This window comes from Leptodactylus fuscus, chromosome 9 (genome assembly GCF_031893055.1).
Source record: "Leptodactylus fuscus isolate aLepFus1 chromosome 9, aLepFus1.hap2, whole genome shotgun sequence".
In the NCBI taxonomy this organism is placed as follows: domain Eukaryota; kingdom Metazoa; phylum Chordata; class Amphibia; order Anura; family Leptodactylidae; genus Leptodactylus; species Leptodactylus fuscus.
This window is the reverse complement of record NC_134273.1, coordinates 30,614,134-30,631,925: the sequence shown is the minus strand read 5'-3', so window position 1 is coordinate 30,631,925 and position 17,792 is coordinate 30,614,134. Positions and strand designations below refer to the sequence as shown.

General features: G+C 40.4%; 1 protein-coding gene across 2 annotated transcripts in view; it reads left to right on the top strand.

The window, feature by feature from the left end:
• CACNA2D3 (calcium voltage-gated channel auxiliary subunit alpha2delta 3) overlaps positions 1-17,792 on the top strand; it is a 662,271-nt gene that overhangs the window by 550,304 nt on the left and 94,175 nt on the right. The window lies entirely within an intron of this gene.

Below are 17,792 nucleotides of genomic sequence, written 5' to 3'. Positions count from 1 at the left end.
GGGTATCCCCTCTGATCATGAGAATAGGGGTTCCTTTCAATAGAGTTGACGCAGGCAGTGGATACGACCACCATTCTTGTTATCGGTCAGGCTCCATCGATCAGACACTCATGACAAGTGTTGATTCAGGGAAAACTCCTTTAAATAATTGCTTATGTATATCAGTATATTGGGGGGATTTATCAAGACCGGTGTATTGTACATGCACCTCAACAAAAATCAAGCGCATCTTCCACCGGCCATGCACCTACACCAAAGTCGATGCAGGCTCATACTTCAAGTTCACATCTGTGCTAAAGTCTTCATTGGATTTCCTCTATAGCTCATGTCAGAAAACTGGTGTGAGTTAGAAAGACTATGTTGGGTTGAGGTGCCCACTGCCTTTCCACTCTCCCCCACATTGGCAAAATGTGGCAATTGTGGTGTGGAATGAGGGTTGTGGAGCATGTTTGTAGAGCAAGAAAGGGCTTTGCTCCAAACGCGCTCCACAATATCTTTCCTCTAAGTCAGAAAACTGGTGTAAAGGGATTGATAAATTGTTGTAGGGTTGTTCTTCTCCCTACAGTGGCCACTACAGGGAAAGCGCAGTATTACATGGTGACCATTCAAATCAATAGCCATTCATTTAATGCTTCATCCCTTTGTGCCCACACTGCTGTTTCCAATAACTCCTGACAAAATTCTTATCGAGATGATGTTTGACCTCATCTCCTTGAGTTGCAATTGCATTTATTTCAGCAACAAAACAACGTAGTAACATGTTAATAGAATAAGGTCAGACAAAGTTAAACCACATGTGAGCTCCTTCGCCAGCAATAACACAACACTTGTTTCCAACACCATAAACTGCACTATGAAAAAATATGTCTCTACTTGCATTTTAAGATGAAAGGCGATGATTTAAGGAGTGACGGTTTATCTGTTATTGCTCTGTAACATTTTGCCTTTTATTATTGAATGGTCCCAGCATTCTTGTTTAATAGGGTTTCCCTTTTCCTAATGATTCCATTTCTGGCTTTGGAATATGGCTTGCCTTGTGAGATCATAGTCAAATGTTTGCAAATTATCTTTCAGTCAAGATATCCCAATCCTACAAAGGCAGCAAAGAAAGTCTGCGGAGACTCTTAATACGTGCTGTAAATATCAGGTTATAGTGTTACACATTTACAATATACTCTAACACCTAATGTTGTTCATCTGGTTTTACTGGCCAAAGGCCAGCAACAGTTTTCTATCATGATATTGTGTTGTGAAAACAAAAATTTGGAGTTCTTAAAGGGTATTCCAGGATTATAATATTGATGGCCGTCTTTAGGGTAGGATCGGTGGGGACAATGAGCCTGATCAACCACGAAGAGATTTAGTTCACCATTTCTTCTTGGCAACATCTTACGCTAAGTTCACACTTGCATTGAGTTGTCCAGTGGTCTGTTCCATCAGAGAACTAGAATATTGAACATGTGGACCACTACATTTGCGGTTACATACAGGTCAAAGGGTCCATTCGGTGTTTGTCATTTTAAAATTATTAATGGTGGCCAAAAAAGTCCACTGTGACTTTTTCATCCACCAATTTCAGGTAGATATTGCGACAGAGTGTCCAATGGATTAGGAAAAACATGGCAGCTCTCTTCTAGAATCAGTGGGTTTGATATTGAAGCTTTGTCTATTTCACTTTATAGGAGTTGAGCTGCAATGTGTAACCCATGGACAGGTATGGCACCACTTCTAAAAGAAAGCTGCCTTGTTTTTAGATTCTGTCCAATCCTTTGAATATCTAGAACTTTATTCTATGCTTGCCCATAAATCCATATGAATCATGGCCTTCACTCAAGGAAACATAACGCAACAGAAGGAATTGTAAGGAGGGAAGGGGAGCGCAGGTATGAAGCTGGAAGATTTTATTCCTAATGTATGATCCTCTTAAAGAATTTGGCAAAGTCTCCATTTTTGGGACCGTTAGCCGGCAACCAGTCGCCAGTACTTGGATGGACCTACTCACTGCTGTGTCTGGCCTGTGTTCTTGGGAGCTGGCACCAAGGCGTTAACCCCCGCCAGTAAGCAGAAGCTTCCAGTGTCATTGAAGGACACAGACACTTCACTCTCACTGAAGTCCTCTTTACTGAGGTAAATGATGCAAAGGATCTACAAGGATGTAGCAGTTCAGTTGTAAGTTAGACCCAGATTCCAGACAGCGATTACAAACAATGCTTTTCTTCTGTTGTGGGTGATTCGCACTGCACACAACTTGAGAACCCACCCGCTTTCTCACAGGTGCCTGTAGGTGTTCCGTTCTTGGAACCAAAAGGCTTCTGTAGCTAAGAGGAGGCTTCCACTATTAAGCTGTTCAGAAAGCTTCCAAATTGGGCACACGATCTTCCAGTTCGTCTTCTGTCCCTATGTGCAGTCCTCTTTGTAAGCTGTCCTCCAGGCTGAAACTCTCCAGTCCAAACACCAGAATGGTTCCTCAAGCAGGGAACCACCCCGGCTCTCAGTAACCCATCCAATGTCTGATGTCTCACCACAGGAGAGTAGCAAACAGCTTCTCCTTTGGTGCAACTCTGAAGTCAACCTCAAGATATATAAAGAATCAAGTGGTATTTATAAGCTTTGATCACAAGGTTTATTTTGACTATACAGAGAATTTGTCGACTAGAGTTTGAGGTCAAGCTCATTCCATGCTGAACATAATAAGAGGAGCGTTGTATAATGTATGACCATCTCAGGACTCATCTCGTAGGGATACATGAACTCAATCCATTGCCTTTAATCCATTGTGACAACATATTCATTTTAGGATTGGGGTTCCCATTATTTGTACCTCCATCCACCATAATCTAGCAACCTACCTTACCAAAATACGTAACCCACCTGACCATGTATTGCTACAGATTTCGCCACTTTTTTACAATTCCACATACCTGAGGATTGCTGTAATGCTTTATTGGAGCCATGCAACAACCTTAATGGGCAAGACTCCCAGCAGCCATTCCTTGTCCATTTTTGCTCCTTTTGGCACAATAAGCATATATGTACACACAAATGTATTTTACAGAAATACTCAAAAAATCTCTGTTCTTTTACTAAAGCCGCCTTAAAGCTGAACAGACCTCACCCTGTCTTGATTTATCAGATGGTTACTGGTGACATTGAGGCCTATATATTCATCTTGACACAATGAGGACAGACCAGATGTAAGCATCAGGCCAATCGCCCAGCTCGAGGGAAGCTTACAAATTAACCCCTTCTACTCAGCGCATGCCTATAACAAACAGCACTGTCTCTCAAAAATCCTGTATTAATTTTGTGTTCTCTGCAAGGCTTTTGGAGACCGTGCTTAGCAATGATTTATAAAGTGACAGCTGAGTACTTGTAACCTGGCAGTGCATAGTGTAAAGGGATTTTGAGGGAAAATACGAATGATTATTCCAAAAGCTTTAAAACCGAGGACATTCTATCGAGTGATGATATCCTCAGCTGGATCATCCCAAAAGCTGCTCTCCAGACACAGCTCATAAGCAGAACGTTATCAGTTGTGCAGAAAAAGGCAATAGAAATGCTATAAAATACCAGTGTCCTGAATTTTCAAGGCTCTAGTAAGAAAGAACCTGAGATTTATTCATTTGGACGTTTCATTTAGATTGAATACCGCTGTGACTTCCACTTAGCGATTCTTGAATGCTTGTGACCAGTTGCTCAATTCAGTAAAATTAATTTCCCCTAAATACATTACTTTTGTCAAAATTTCTAGTTCCAGTGGAGATTTCATAAAATAGATGTGTCCTGCCTAACCTTCCCTCTTGGCTAGACATTTACAGATATATGTGGGACAAGATGACCAGCTTTTCAAAACAAAATGATTTCTTGATACTCTGTCACAAGACATCTATCTTACGTACGTCAATATGTGCCGCCACCCAGTGGTTGTTTTGTTACGTGCAGCCTGGTAAGTATTTTTTGCTAGTATGTTTCAATATGGTATTGAACTGATTTCACAAGAAAAAATGTTAACCAAATGCAAACTCATAATAATAATAATAATAATACTAGCAATAATTTTATTTATAAGCCCCAACATATTCTGGAGGACATGAACAGACAATACCAGATATTACAGTGTAGCAAAAAAATTAACATACCAAATAATTGGAGTGAAGGTTCTTCTCACAAGAACTTACAATCTATTAGGAACTAGGTATGGTACAAGGTGCTTTTGTCCATTGGGGCGCAGAGTAACTTCTTGTGAATAAAGTAGATAGGACAGCTGGGGAATAAAGCAGAAATGTAGAAACATATGATCAGATAGTGTGATAAGCCGAAAAAGTCACATTTGATTCTGAGGACATTGGGTATTATCTGATTGCCATGGGTAGAGCATTCCAGATCACCAGAGAAGCTCAAGAACAGTCTTGGAGATGGGAGTGAGATGTTTAGATAACAGAGGATATACAGATGTAGGACTATTTAACATGACTGGTAGATCATGTTAGCGCAATCCACCTTTTGAAGTCATACTTTGACAAATTTGATCTACAATATTGCGATCAGGGCACTGTGATGTCCATATCATCACTTCCAGGATTCCTCCTCCAAAAGGCAAAGTTCACACCAAATATTGATGGGATTTAGATTTCTCGTTTGTTCATTCACTTCATTCTGTTAATTGAGATAAATAAACTAACGTCTCTATGTTTGGCAGCATTCTTCCACACCTGCCGAAAACTTTTGCGCAGTACTGTTCATTTAGTCCTGAGTGCTACAATATACATGCACCCAGCAATATATAAAAGCTATCTATAGTAGATAATATTACGGTATATGTTCACATGTATATTATATATATCAGTGTATCTTTCCCTAATATGAGGTGTAGGGCCCCAGAAATATTGCACTATTTTAATATCTTTTCATTTGCAGGTTAGGGTATGTTAAACTTTTCCCATGCCCCTCACCAAAAAAAAATGATATCCTATACAATTTGAGCCGCATTCCTCCCGTGAATACATGGAACAGACTGGCCCCTTTCTGGAAATATCTGGCCCATTTTCTGGAAATATCTTGAAAGCACTGATGCAAGTTTAGCCAAACGATTTACACATTGGAATTGTCTTTGGTCCACAATCCTGGAGTGCCAATTTATCGGAGAGTGAAAAGTCCCTGTGGTAGAATTTTGGCACGGGTCTTACAAAGCAATAAAGCTGAAATACATAATATGTTTGGAGAACCTAATTCAATAAATATAAGTGCAAAATATAAGTTATTATATAATAAATGCCTAGTGTAACGTCCCTTTAAATGGCAGGAACCCTGCAGGATTTATTTGGTTCATATGAAGTGGTGGGTGATGGTTTTGAGTCTTTTAATGAGCAGAGCCACACACGCTGCCCACGCCTGGCCCTGGGCTCTGTTTCTTTTCCCTAACACCCCCTGTCACTGAGCTGTCTTGGCAGACTATCTGGGGCCCTATCCAGGTGCTCGGAGCACAATGATCTTCTAGGCTGCATACAAAGGCACCAGTTCCAATAACCCACAGGTGGTTTTTATGGAGCATAGGACACCCTACACACTTCACATTCAGACTTGGCAATGCACATTCCAAGTGGAAGCCAAGTCTGTGTCTGTTCTGTTTACATCTAGTTGGATTGTATGGGTCAGCTTATTCAACCAGTACAATTAACCGTTTCACCGAATCGGAGCAAACATTGCACAGAAGACTGCAGCAGAGGTTAATAAGCATAGGCTATAGGGTGGTCTGCAGTAACATATTTGCCTTTATTATACTTCTTTTCCCCTTATTTTCCATCTCATAAATGTTGTATGAATGATGTAGCACTTTAGTGTTTTCACCTGTAACAAATTATGCACAACCATGCTGTAAATATTCCCCAGACTGCCTACATATCCCTAGAATTGTATATGATACAATGTGTAGGCACAAGGAGTATGATAATAAGAAATCAGTTTAGGGGAATTTCTGGTTCGATTCGTGTTTTGACAATTTCTGGCCATTAAAGTAGCCATACACATTAGATAAATGTCCACTAAACCCATTAAATCCAGCTAAATCTGATATCTAATGCAGTGATCTGCAACCTTGTCTAGGTCAAAAGCCACTTTCAGATATGACAGATGGTATTTCGCCACATTGAGTAGTTAAAAGTAAAGAATCCTATCAAAGGGAACCTGCCAGGTCTATTGGGACACTAAACTTCGGCTTTGGCACAAGCTAAGATATCCTTCCCTGGCTTGTGTGAAGAGCTGTGCAGTGATTGAATGGCACGGTCGGTGCAAGGACATCCATGTGCCAAGCGCGCACCAGCCATGCTTCCACGGCCCCATTCATTTAAAACCCGGATAGCACACTGAACGAGCTTTTTTTTCATTGTAACCACTGACAGTGGTTGTTGAGTTAAAATAGCATTATCTTGGACCAATGAATAAAGACCTGTGAGTATATTAATGTCCCGAGAAGACCTCAAAGGTTTATTTTGATTATATGTGACCAACTAATATGATTTTAACCGTAGTAAAACTGGTGTACCAAGTCATTGTCATTCCTGTTCCCACTAGTGTACCGTGGTTTCTAAAGCTCCAGCGTAGAGTGGGGGGAACAGGCAGGGGGTCTTAAAGCTAGTACTAGAACCACTGGTTTGGGAACACTGAGCTTTGTATGGGGGGTCACCTGGCCCTGGTTCTTTTCCCTTGGCCCTGATCTTTCTCCTTGGCCCTGGTTCTTTCTCCTTGATCCTGGTTCTTTTCCCTTGGCTCATATATGAATTTTTAAAATGTCCAATTCTTTGTTTTTGAAAGAAACATACATTTGGCAAATTTGCAAGGCACACGGCAGTATTCTTAGGCAAAATTGTTAGTGACCCACCGACCCTGTATGAAAAGCCACCCAACACATGAATGGTCTCTGGTTGCTAGATACTATTGGCATGGCACAGGACACATGATAGCCTCATCTTTTCTTCTTCAGGGAATCATTCTTCCAGTTGTCCCAAACAGCCTGAATGGGGCTTCCTCAGAGCAAATAACTTTACTCCAGTCCTCTTCAGACCAGTCCCAGTGTTTCTTGCAGGATGTCAGCCTGATCTTCAAGTTTTTCTTGGATATGGCTTTGGAGGCTGGCCTGATATAAGGAAGGGCAGCAAAGAAGCTCTACAAGTCCTTTGTCATGCCAACAGTAAAGACCATTTATGTGCAAGGTTCTTCTTCACCCAAGGGAGTGGGCTCACTCACATGTTTTATGTCAGGTCTACTTGGGACACAAACCTTGGATTTAATACATTGCAATTAAGTCACAATGTGTGTCCTTGGCTTCCTTGAACATCTGCTCAGTTGCTATGAACACCAGAGATAAGCCCAATGAGACTCATCAGACTCATCTCTATGTAAGTATAAATGTATATTTTTTATTGCAGTCACAGATAGAGTTAGGATATTGTTACATCTCAGGGGCCAAGCTAAAAGGAGATGGAATTGTAGAACTCACCAGGCCCTTGGGGGCACCAAAGGTCCCTCCACCACATAAAATATATAACTTTTCTATAAGACACAAGGTAGGAATGGGGCCCCATTACAGATTTTGCAATGGGGCCCAGGAGCTTCAAGTTACACCTCTGACTTCGCTATAACACAGCTGACTAAAAGATGTAAAAACACTGACGGTAAACTTTGTGAAAAAGTATGGCTATAACTGTATATATACTTAATATTAAGTAAATCATGGATCATTACTATAGATTTGTCAATCCGTGCCTCTCCCTTTGGCTGGACCTTGTGTGTCTTAAGGTGATTAGCTTTTCAAGACAAAATTGTTTTCAGTGGTTGCATGCCTAGACTCTAATGGAGAAGTTTTACTTAAAGGAGAAAACACTGCTGGATAAGACTATGCTCTGGAAGTCACTCCATATTACCTGTGGGCCAGGAAAGAATGGAAACCTTTGGCCATGTGTCAATTGGAATAAGGATGAGCTGGCAGATGAGGTTCCTATAGGCGCTCCACACATTGCCATATGTTTCTGCATATCGTCTCTGCACTCTCCAATTTCATTGACGTTCCAGAATGTGACCCTTTATCCAACTTTAATCTTTAGGCTACAGGTTTTACTGTACACAATTTGTATTTGTTGACATTTTCACAGCAAAGAGTTAAAGTATTATTTCTAAGCTGTCAGTGTGGTATTTGGATGGTGTTCCAAGTATTTGGATGCTGTTGAGTGTTACTCGATTAACAGGACCTTTACAGATAGGAGGGTTACAGAGGGCAGCTGGATATTTTTTGGATGCTGCACACAAACCTCTACTACGTTAGGTATTAGAGACCGCATACCCTATGAAACGCATGGTAAAAATGAAGACCAAGAGGTTTTTGCATTAAAGACACATAAACTACACTGAAGAGGGGTTTATTTCATATATAAAAGTTTAGACTCAAGCTTTTCAGTAATCTTCATTACTGTTGTTTTGGCTGTATACTTTACTGAAGTTCCTTGAACCCGCCAAGGAAGTGCCTGAGATACCTCAGTAAACCGTTCACTAAAGCTCATAGGAAGTGCCAGTTTGTAGACTGAGGGTCCACTTTGGAAGAAGTCATAGAGGTGCAATACACAACACCACTAGACCTCACCTGCATGAATCACTGTATTCATGTATATATAGAGAGGTCTTTCCATTGTGTATACCCAGAGTAGGGCCAAAGTTAATTTAAGGTTGTACTGCAGAGCATGTTACTGCACTCCCTTCTCAGTATGATGCCCAGTCTCTACAAAGATTTCAATTTCCCAAAGTTACTTAAGGAGTTACTTAAGTCAACACGAAGTGCAAAAACTGTATACCATTAACAATTCCACACCTGTACCAATGGTGAGCAATACATTATTCAACCAAAGTGCACGAAACAGCAAATATCATTACTGGGGTGAGAGAACTAGTTTGCAATGAGTTGGTTTTGTGACAAATTTTCCCAAAATTTTGAGCACAGCCATGAAGCTTATGATTGGGGGATGTCAACTGTTGATATCGATGACTGTTGTATATGCACCTTCCCTGGAACTACAGTTATTGTACTATAGAGACCTCATAGTATAATAATAGCAGTTCCTCACTAATATTCGTGAGACGTCTCGGACGTTTTGTCCAACACTAATCAGTACACAATTAGACACATACTTAATACATTATGCATAGAGCTGAGCGAGTAGTGTTCGATCGAGTAGGTGTTCGATCGAATACTACGGTATTCGAGATACTTGTACTCAATCGAACACTACTAGCTGTTCGAAGTTTAAGGTTCAATTCAGAACCAGCGTTGATTGGCAGAATGCTATACATTCTGCCAATCAATGCTGATTCTTCTCTTACCTTTAGAAGCCTTCTCCGTGCAGCGTCCCCGCGGCGTCTTCCATCTGGAATTCACTCTGCCTAGGCATCCGGCCTAGGCAGAGCCGACTGCGCATGCGCGGGCATGCCCTCGCATGCGCAGTCGGCTCTGCTCAGGCGCCGGGCCGGGCAGAGATGACCACGCATGCGCAGTCGGCTCTGCCTAGGCCCCGATGCCTAGGCAGAGTGACTTCCAGCCGGAAGACGCCGCGGGGGCGCTGCGCCGGGAGAAGACTTCAAGGGGAATCCAGCCTGACCGTCACTCGTGGACTTGGTAAGTATAATGTTATCGAATTTTGCGTACCCCTGAAATGAGCATTTCCCCTCATAGACTATAATGGGGTTCGAAATCTGTTCGAACAGCCGAACAGTGTGCGGCTGTTCGAATCAGATTTTGAACCTCGGACATTTTAGTGTTCGCTCATCTCTAATTATGCACCATCATAATAAAGTGTCATGAGGGACACAGACAAAAGGGTCTGCCTTCATCTTAGACCCATGATTGTACTAGAGCCTGAACCCACAGGAGGAGCCTTTGGCACCAGGGTGGGCGAGTCTGAACTTAGTTATCTATGTTGTAAAATACTTTAGGTAGTTGAGAAATGTTACCAGTTTCCAACAGGGCCTCATTAAGATGGAAATATCCACAATATAAAATACAATAAAATATATGCAGGCAAATCATATTAGAAATATTAATAATGTGCTGTGATTCAGCTAAAATGAATTTGCTGTCCCAGTGGTGCAGTATGTTCACTCTATTGAAAATTTAACCTAAGTTACTTAAATTATGACTTCCTTGCTGAGTGCCGTAAAAGTAAACTGTTCCACACTGGGTTTTTATTATGCTCTACTACAGTTTCAGGTTTACAAATTGCTTTACACTTGCAGGCGTATCTCAGTTCAGGCTGCTACAGTTATTATCTTTTCTATTGCCAACCCAAGTTTTCTAACTTATGAAGCTCATCTTAAGATGAAGTCCCTACTTGGAGTCCCAATACAAGGCCATTATCTTTTTGGCAGCATGTATATTGTCAGTCAACAGACTACAGATATGTAATTTTTGGGCCACATCTTGGGGCAATACTTGCCTAGTATGTACATTGTTACCCTCTGCTATTTAGTTTTGCTCCAGAGTAATACTTAGAGACTAACTCAGCAGCATTGCCTAATGGACATATAAGGTAGTCTTTCAACCATCATTTGTCACCATTGTAAATTGGCCAGAAGTAACTGTAAAATAACAAATATCTGGGATAATCCCAAGTGACCATTATATAGGAAACAGACAACTGCAAATCCAAGTTATGATGCAGCTAAAAAGATCCCTGAGACAGATATAAAGTAATACAGGCACAATCTGGAAAAGTATTTGCTGTCTATGACTAATAACACAAACAGCCTATCTTAAGTAGAAAGAAGTACATAGACTCTCCTTACGCTTATTGTAAGTAGATGCAGACTCTTCTCTGTGTATTGTATAGGCATAGAAATCTGTGTGTAGAAATGCAGGGGCTTTGAAGAGAGACCTGTTCCTATCTTGAAGTGGTTGGTTTCTAAAGAGGGGCTTGCCTTAGTGACAGGGAATGAACAGCAAATTAGAAAGGAGGGAAACACCTAGTGGCTGGAACTTTAGAGAGTTTTTCAAGCAGAATACAGGAACATTTTCAATTAAAGTGCATTACATTTTGGCCCAGAATCACGTTATATAAAATCAGAAAAGTTGCCTGAAAAGTTAATGACCAGTTAAATGTCCATATTGTGCAGACAGGTGGAGCTACAACTGGGCTTCTTAATATAATTGGATTTTTTTTAAAGGGTTTTTTTTTGAGTGTAACATATTGAGGGCCTATTCTTAGTATGGGCCATATTAATATATGACCAGTAGGGCTCTGATTCTTAGGACTCCTATTGATTAACTGCCTTTATAGAGACTATATGTGCAACACACATGAGCACTGCAGGGTCTTCCCTGTATCAATGATTTCATGCTCATTTGTCACATTGTACAGCATCTGCTCAGTCCCATTCAAATGAATTTTGCAGTACCAAGCCGATCCTCTACTCACTGTGCTTGAGGCCATGATGCTCACTTAAATTCTGCTGTCTTTGAACCAGCTGATCACTGGGGGCCTGTTTGTCGGGCCCTCACCAATCACAATATGTAGGTCCAAGAAAACCCCTTTAATTATTTTATTTCCATAGTTCACATTATAGAGGGACAACTACCAAATCACAGCAATATACCATAAATATAAACATACCATAGTCGGATAAGGAACATAAAAATGAATACAGGTTCAAATTTATCAAAAATAAGATAGAGTATATCTTAGATTAAAAATAAGGGTATAAAAATAGGAACATCAAAATTTGTTTCGATCGATTTGTATTTTTTACATATTTGCGATGATGCAATTCTTCTGCAGTGCCCCCACAGGAGGAATGAAGGACTACACAATTCTCACTGAATTATAGACCATTTGTGTAATGCAAAGGCATGCAAGTGAGACTCTTTGTACCTGCTATGGTCAATAGATGAGGGTTATGCAGCTGCATAGCTTAGAGCATGGCCAATCTTCTGAAGCTTCTCTCTCCATGAAATGTCCACATTTTGCAATTTTCTAAGCTTTGTCGGATGTTTTTACTTTGGATTCTTCTCTGCATTTGCTTTAATTCAGAGGTAGAACAACAGAGTTGGAAATTGAAGTGATGGCAGGTTTTCCCTCCTAAGCTACAGCCTAAATATTTCTCCTAGTAATGTAATTAGGAAATACTGGCTGGAGTTTATAGGTCTTAAACAAAACACCATGTCCTTGCAGATTTATACAAGAAGGGTCTTGTGCTTCTCGGGCAAAGGGACACTCTTCAAAAAGTCTCTCACAGGTACATGATATGCTTAAACATGTTGTCGTGTTGTGCCTGTATCATGGCCAGATGAAGTGATGGGATATTTGTTATAAAGTGGATGTGAGTTTATCATATGAGAATGGGACTTAAATATAAGCTTTAATGATATGTCTTAAAGGGCCCGTAGCCAATAAGTGATTGCATTCGAACAGTCATATAAAGTATGGAACCAGCATGAGCATGTCAGCCATCCGGTAGAAATTACATATACTGGGTCTCACATACTGTATTACCTGTTAAAATAGTGATAGCAATCTGCAAGGAGTTTGTATGTTCTCCCTGTGTTTGCGTGGATGTCCTCCCATACTGCAAAGACATACTGATAGGAAAAAAAATGTAAATTGTGAGCCCTATATGCATGCAACAAAAACTGGGCTAAATCGATTCACCCAAGTATCTCAGATTATGGTCCAAACACCTAATACAGATAAGTGCATAAGTGTATGGCTGAGTGACATAACATGACCATGTATTACATGGTCACTCATTGATCTGAATAGACACCACGCAATACCATACTTCTCCAGCAGTGGCCACTGCAGTTTTCCATGGTGATTGGTTAATTGTCAGAAGATCCTTATGATGGGATAACCCCTTTAAACTAGATGACTTTGGATTCTTTATCTCTTTATGCTTAATCAAGCTTTATTAGGATTTTTTCCTATTAAATACTAAAATTAGGAAAAAACATAAGTCTTTATAACAATCTTATTTCATAAACCAGTGTAGCCAATGAGTGAGCGTACTATAGCTAATGTGATCAAGAGGCAATGCATGGCTTGAGCTGAGATGATAAAATATACTCGTGAGTCTGGAATTCCACAACACGTTGTAAAGACACCTTGGCATTTTGATATGTCCGCTGTTTTTATCATGTGTCCTGCGTGTCCTTCTGTGTGCCCATACTTAAGACTATTTATAAATGGGTATGTGATCCTGTGATATGACACTGTCTGCTTGTTGCTCATTTCTATGTGTTAAGTATATGGACTCTTAATGCTTCCTCATTGCATAGGCTCACGTAGTGTCTGTTGCTTGGCTTATGAAGATGCAGATGAATCTTTCCTTACGCACGTATTGCCCTATACATTACTTTATATTTAGCCTGTCACAACTGTTCTCTCCACCTTGAGTAATATGAAAGTGACATGAAGTGTCTATGTACAACCAGGACAGAACCTGTAAGACTGGACCCTTCATGAAATAATTCAATGGGGTTGTATGGGTTTTTGTAAATGCTTCGTAATGATGAGAATTCGTATTGCATATCCTATTCTACATCTGCATCATTTCTTCACTCTGGAGTAGATGTACACAGACATTTGTGTCCAATATCCACTTCAGATATATCCATCCTTATATTCACACTGTGTAATTTGGCGTGTATTGGATTCCATCTCCATCTCATGACCTCCAAATTCCACCCTTAATCTGCCCCCCACTGTAGAAACCTAAGTAGGATGCTGAAAAAAACAGGTGTCTTGCTTGATCTTGGTGCAGAATCCATGGCAGATTCAACTGTAGAACCAATGTCCAGAAAAAACTCCACTTATTAGGCCCATTCATTTGATCCTATTCAGCAGGTAAAAGCGGGAACAGGAACCTGGAGTGGTGGAAAGTGGAGAGGAATTGGAGGCGGAAGTCCACCTTAAATTACTCTTCCATTTCCTTCTTGTGAACTACCCCTTAAAGAGGACCTTTCACTACCTGGGACACATGCGGTGTTATATACCACTAGAAAGTCAACAGTGCGCTGAATTCAGTGCACTGTCGGCTTTCACGATCTGTGCCCCGGGCGAAGAGATACCGGTGCCGGTACCATAGCTCTTCACCCTCAGAAGAGCGTTCCTGACAGTCAATCAGGAATGCCCTTCCTCCTATAGTGCTGTACTGTGAGAGCGGGGAGGAACAGCTCTCTCCCCTCCTGATAGTGCTCGTCCGGGGGGGGGGGGGGGGGGCGTTCCTCCCCGCTCTCACAGTACAGCACTATAGGCACTGCTGTGAGGAAGGGTGTTCCTGATTGACTGTCTAGTGGTGTATATAAAACCACATGTGCCCCAAGTGTTCAAAGGTCCTCTTTAAATTGTCCCTTAAAGAACCCTAATTTCTCATAAAATCAATTCAATGCAATTTTGCAATATGCTAGCAAAATGCTTCATATACTGCAATGCACAATCCATGGTCATATATAGACACATATAGAATAGTCTATCTAGAGTAGGGATGAGCAAACAAGTTCTAGTTCCAAAGAAAATACATATAAATTTGTCGGTCATGGCTGTGTTTTCAATTGGTGATAACTTTGGACATATTACAGGTAGAGCTATGATCCCATATAACCCCATACTCCAGTGAGAAACAAAGGAAAGAATGCAGAAGAGACAAAAAGTAGATTTTAGTGCAAGATTTCATGGAAAAGAACCAAAAACATAAAAAATATCTGTACATTTGTAATGCCATCAGAGGATACTTTTACCCCAAACCTCATGATCTGCCTGGGAATAGTCATAGGATGTCAAGAAGCTTCCCATTCTAACAAGTTAGCAGAAATTCCACCCATTTGGTGATCACATTTGCTGGACAGTCACTACAAAATGTGTTGACCTAAATGCCATTAACCTAGGGATGCCCCATGGTCCTCTATTTGGCTAAAGCCTCTGCTAGCCAAGTTAACAAATGATGATGATAAAGATCAGCCCTGGCATGACCCATCTGGCAGGCAGCGTAAAAATTCCTAAAGCTATGTGCCAAGAGGCTCAGGCCATTGTGGTTTGGTGGTCATGTCGTCTTGCCATCCACAGCCTTCATCTGCAAATTAATAGATGACAGAAGGTAATCCGTAAAATGACAGTATTCAGGTAAGTAAAAGTTTGGAGAGCTTCGGCATTCCATCAGCAAAAATTCTCCTATTTATTCTACAGTACCTCTTGCATTACATTACATGGATGGATGTCAGCCACTAATGGAACATGTCTATATTCATGGACAAAAGCAACGAAAGTATGTGATTAAATATTTGTGTTGTATGGTCCTCGCCAGAATAGTCTACTTTTACCTTCCTTCTTATTAGTCCCAATGCTTTTTCCCCTGTAACTTAATTTACAGAAAAGACTCAATAAAAAGTAATGAAAATAAGATCAAAAGGTCCAGACTTCTCTCAAATAAAATTGGCTGGAAACTGGAAAGAGTAGAGCTCGCCGTTATATAAGGGTTTAATTAATATTGTCTTGTTTGAGGAAGGGTTAGGCAGAAGCAACGCGGCATAATATTTATAAATGGGGGGAACGCTTCCAGTTGGTACAGCTTAAGTTTTACTCCGGGCAAACTCTGAGTTCTAGTCTTTAAGCATGGAGATTAAATATTTGCTTGTTTTCTTAAGACCTGCGAAGGCTTCATATAATGTGAGCAGCCTCTTAAACTGGAACTCAAGTGTAATGAATAGGCTTACATTTTGTGGCTTCTGGGTCATATCCATCCAGTTTACTGAACTGAAAATTAAAATAAATTTCATAAAAAAAGGGAAAACATTATTTTTTGGAAATTTTAGAATTTGATTTTTTTTCCTTTACCAAGTTACAAAAGGTATAACCTAAGTTTAAAGAACTTTCTCGAAAGGAACATTTACAATATCAACTATCTTATAACCTGTCATTATATGTTAGATGGTCATCAAGGATAAGGAATATATATTTTTCTTCCTTTTTGTCAATTTTTTTCTACTTTATTTTTCAACTCTCTAGTTCAGATTATAGATTATCGGTTTCAGATAATCTAATTTTAAATTTCAAGCCAAAAATGTCTTCGTACCTTCTTCATGTGACCATATAATGTGTTCTTTTCTATATATTAAAGTGACTACTGGGGTATTCCTAAAATCTATTAGTGTCTATAGGTTAAAAATGGGTCTCTCTCGATTCCTCCATTTTCATGTATAGTGTAATATCTAAAAACACACTTCCATTAAAATAATAATTTGCTTTAAGATTAAGTCCATATGTTCACCCATTAGAGAGGGTCTCTCAGGTCCAAAATGTCTCCCAAATCAATAATAATGCCATGTAGGTGCCTTTAATAGGAGCTGAAACAAACATAAGTATGTCTCCTGTTTTTACTTGTTATCTGGTTAACTTAAAGAGGACCTTTCATGGATTTGGGCACATGCGGTGTTATATACTGCTGGAAAGCCGACTGTCGGCTTTCCCGACCTGTTCCCCGGGTAAAGCGCTATAGGTGCCGGTACTGTAGCTCTTCACAGTCAGAAGGGTGTTTCTGACACTCTGTCAGGAACGTCCTTCTGCACAGCAGCGCCTATCGCGCTGTACAGTGTGAACGGGGAGGAACGCCCCCTCCCTCTGCTCACACAGCTTGTCCATAGACGAGTATTATAAGGGGGGAAGGGGGCGTTCCTCCCTGCTCACACAGTACAGCGCTATAGGTGCTGCTGTGCAGAAGGGCGTTCCTGACAGAGTGTCAGAAACGCCCTTCTGACTGTGAAGAGCTACGGTACTGGAACCGCTAGCTTTTTACTTGGGGCACAGATCGGGAAAGACGACAGTGCGCTGAATTCAGAACACTGTCTGCTTTCCAGCGGTATATAACACTGCATGTGCCCAAATCCATGAAAGGTCCTATTTAAGTCCATACTTTATAAACAGAACAGAACAGTTTATAATAGGCTCTATAGAATAGGTAGGGGGAATAGGAGAAGGAGAATGACAGAGATATGAGGCTGTCTACAGAATTTAGTAATTTCTACCAGGAAGGCTGCTTAGTATTTCCTGATAACCTAGCATTGTTGCTCCTCCCATTCCTCTCTCCATAGAAATGGAAGATAAGTGAAGAAATGGACATTATTCTTATACAAAGCATATTATAAATGTTGCTTATCTTCACCTGAACTATCAATTTATGAAAAAATTTAGTTATGCCTTAAAGAGACCATGGCCTTGGTGATAGAGATGAGCGAATAATATTCGATTGAATAGTAGTATTTGATTGAATACCTCCCCTGCAGAGTTATTGGTATACTTGGTCGAATACCACGCTGGAAAAATTTGACTCCCCTCCCACCTTCTCTGGCGCTTTTTTTTTTACAACAATAACTATGCAGGGGAGGTATTCGATCGAATATACTCGCTCATCTCTACTTGGTGATTTGGTGGACAATCAGAACTCAGATTTCATTCCTAACCCTGCTGAGGACAATTGAACGCTGAGCTGATGCGATGGGATGATAAATAAGCCCCGATCTCTTGGTTCATATGAAGTGATGAACTCAACTCTTCCATTCTCATTTTTTGAAAACACCTTGGCAGTAAATTCCGAGTATAATCAAAATAAACACAAAATTGTACAGATTCTATAGATTCATCTCTGTTGCCTTTTCCCCCCAAGTTGTTGGCCTAATATTTCACATCAGGAATTTTCCCTCATATAACCATGTTTGAGGGGATTTGAAACAGTTCACAGAGCATCAAATGATCTGAACAAACCATTAT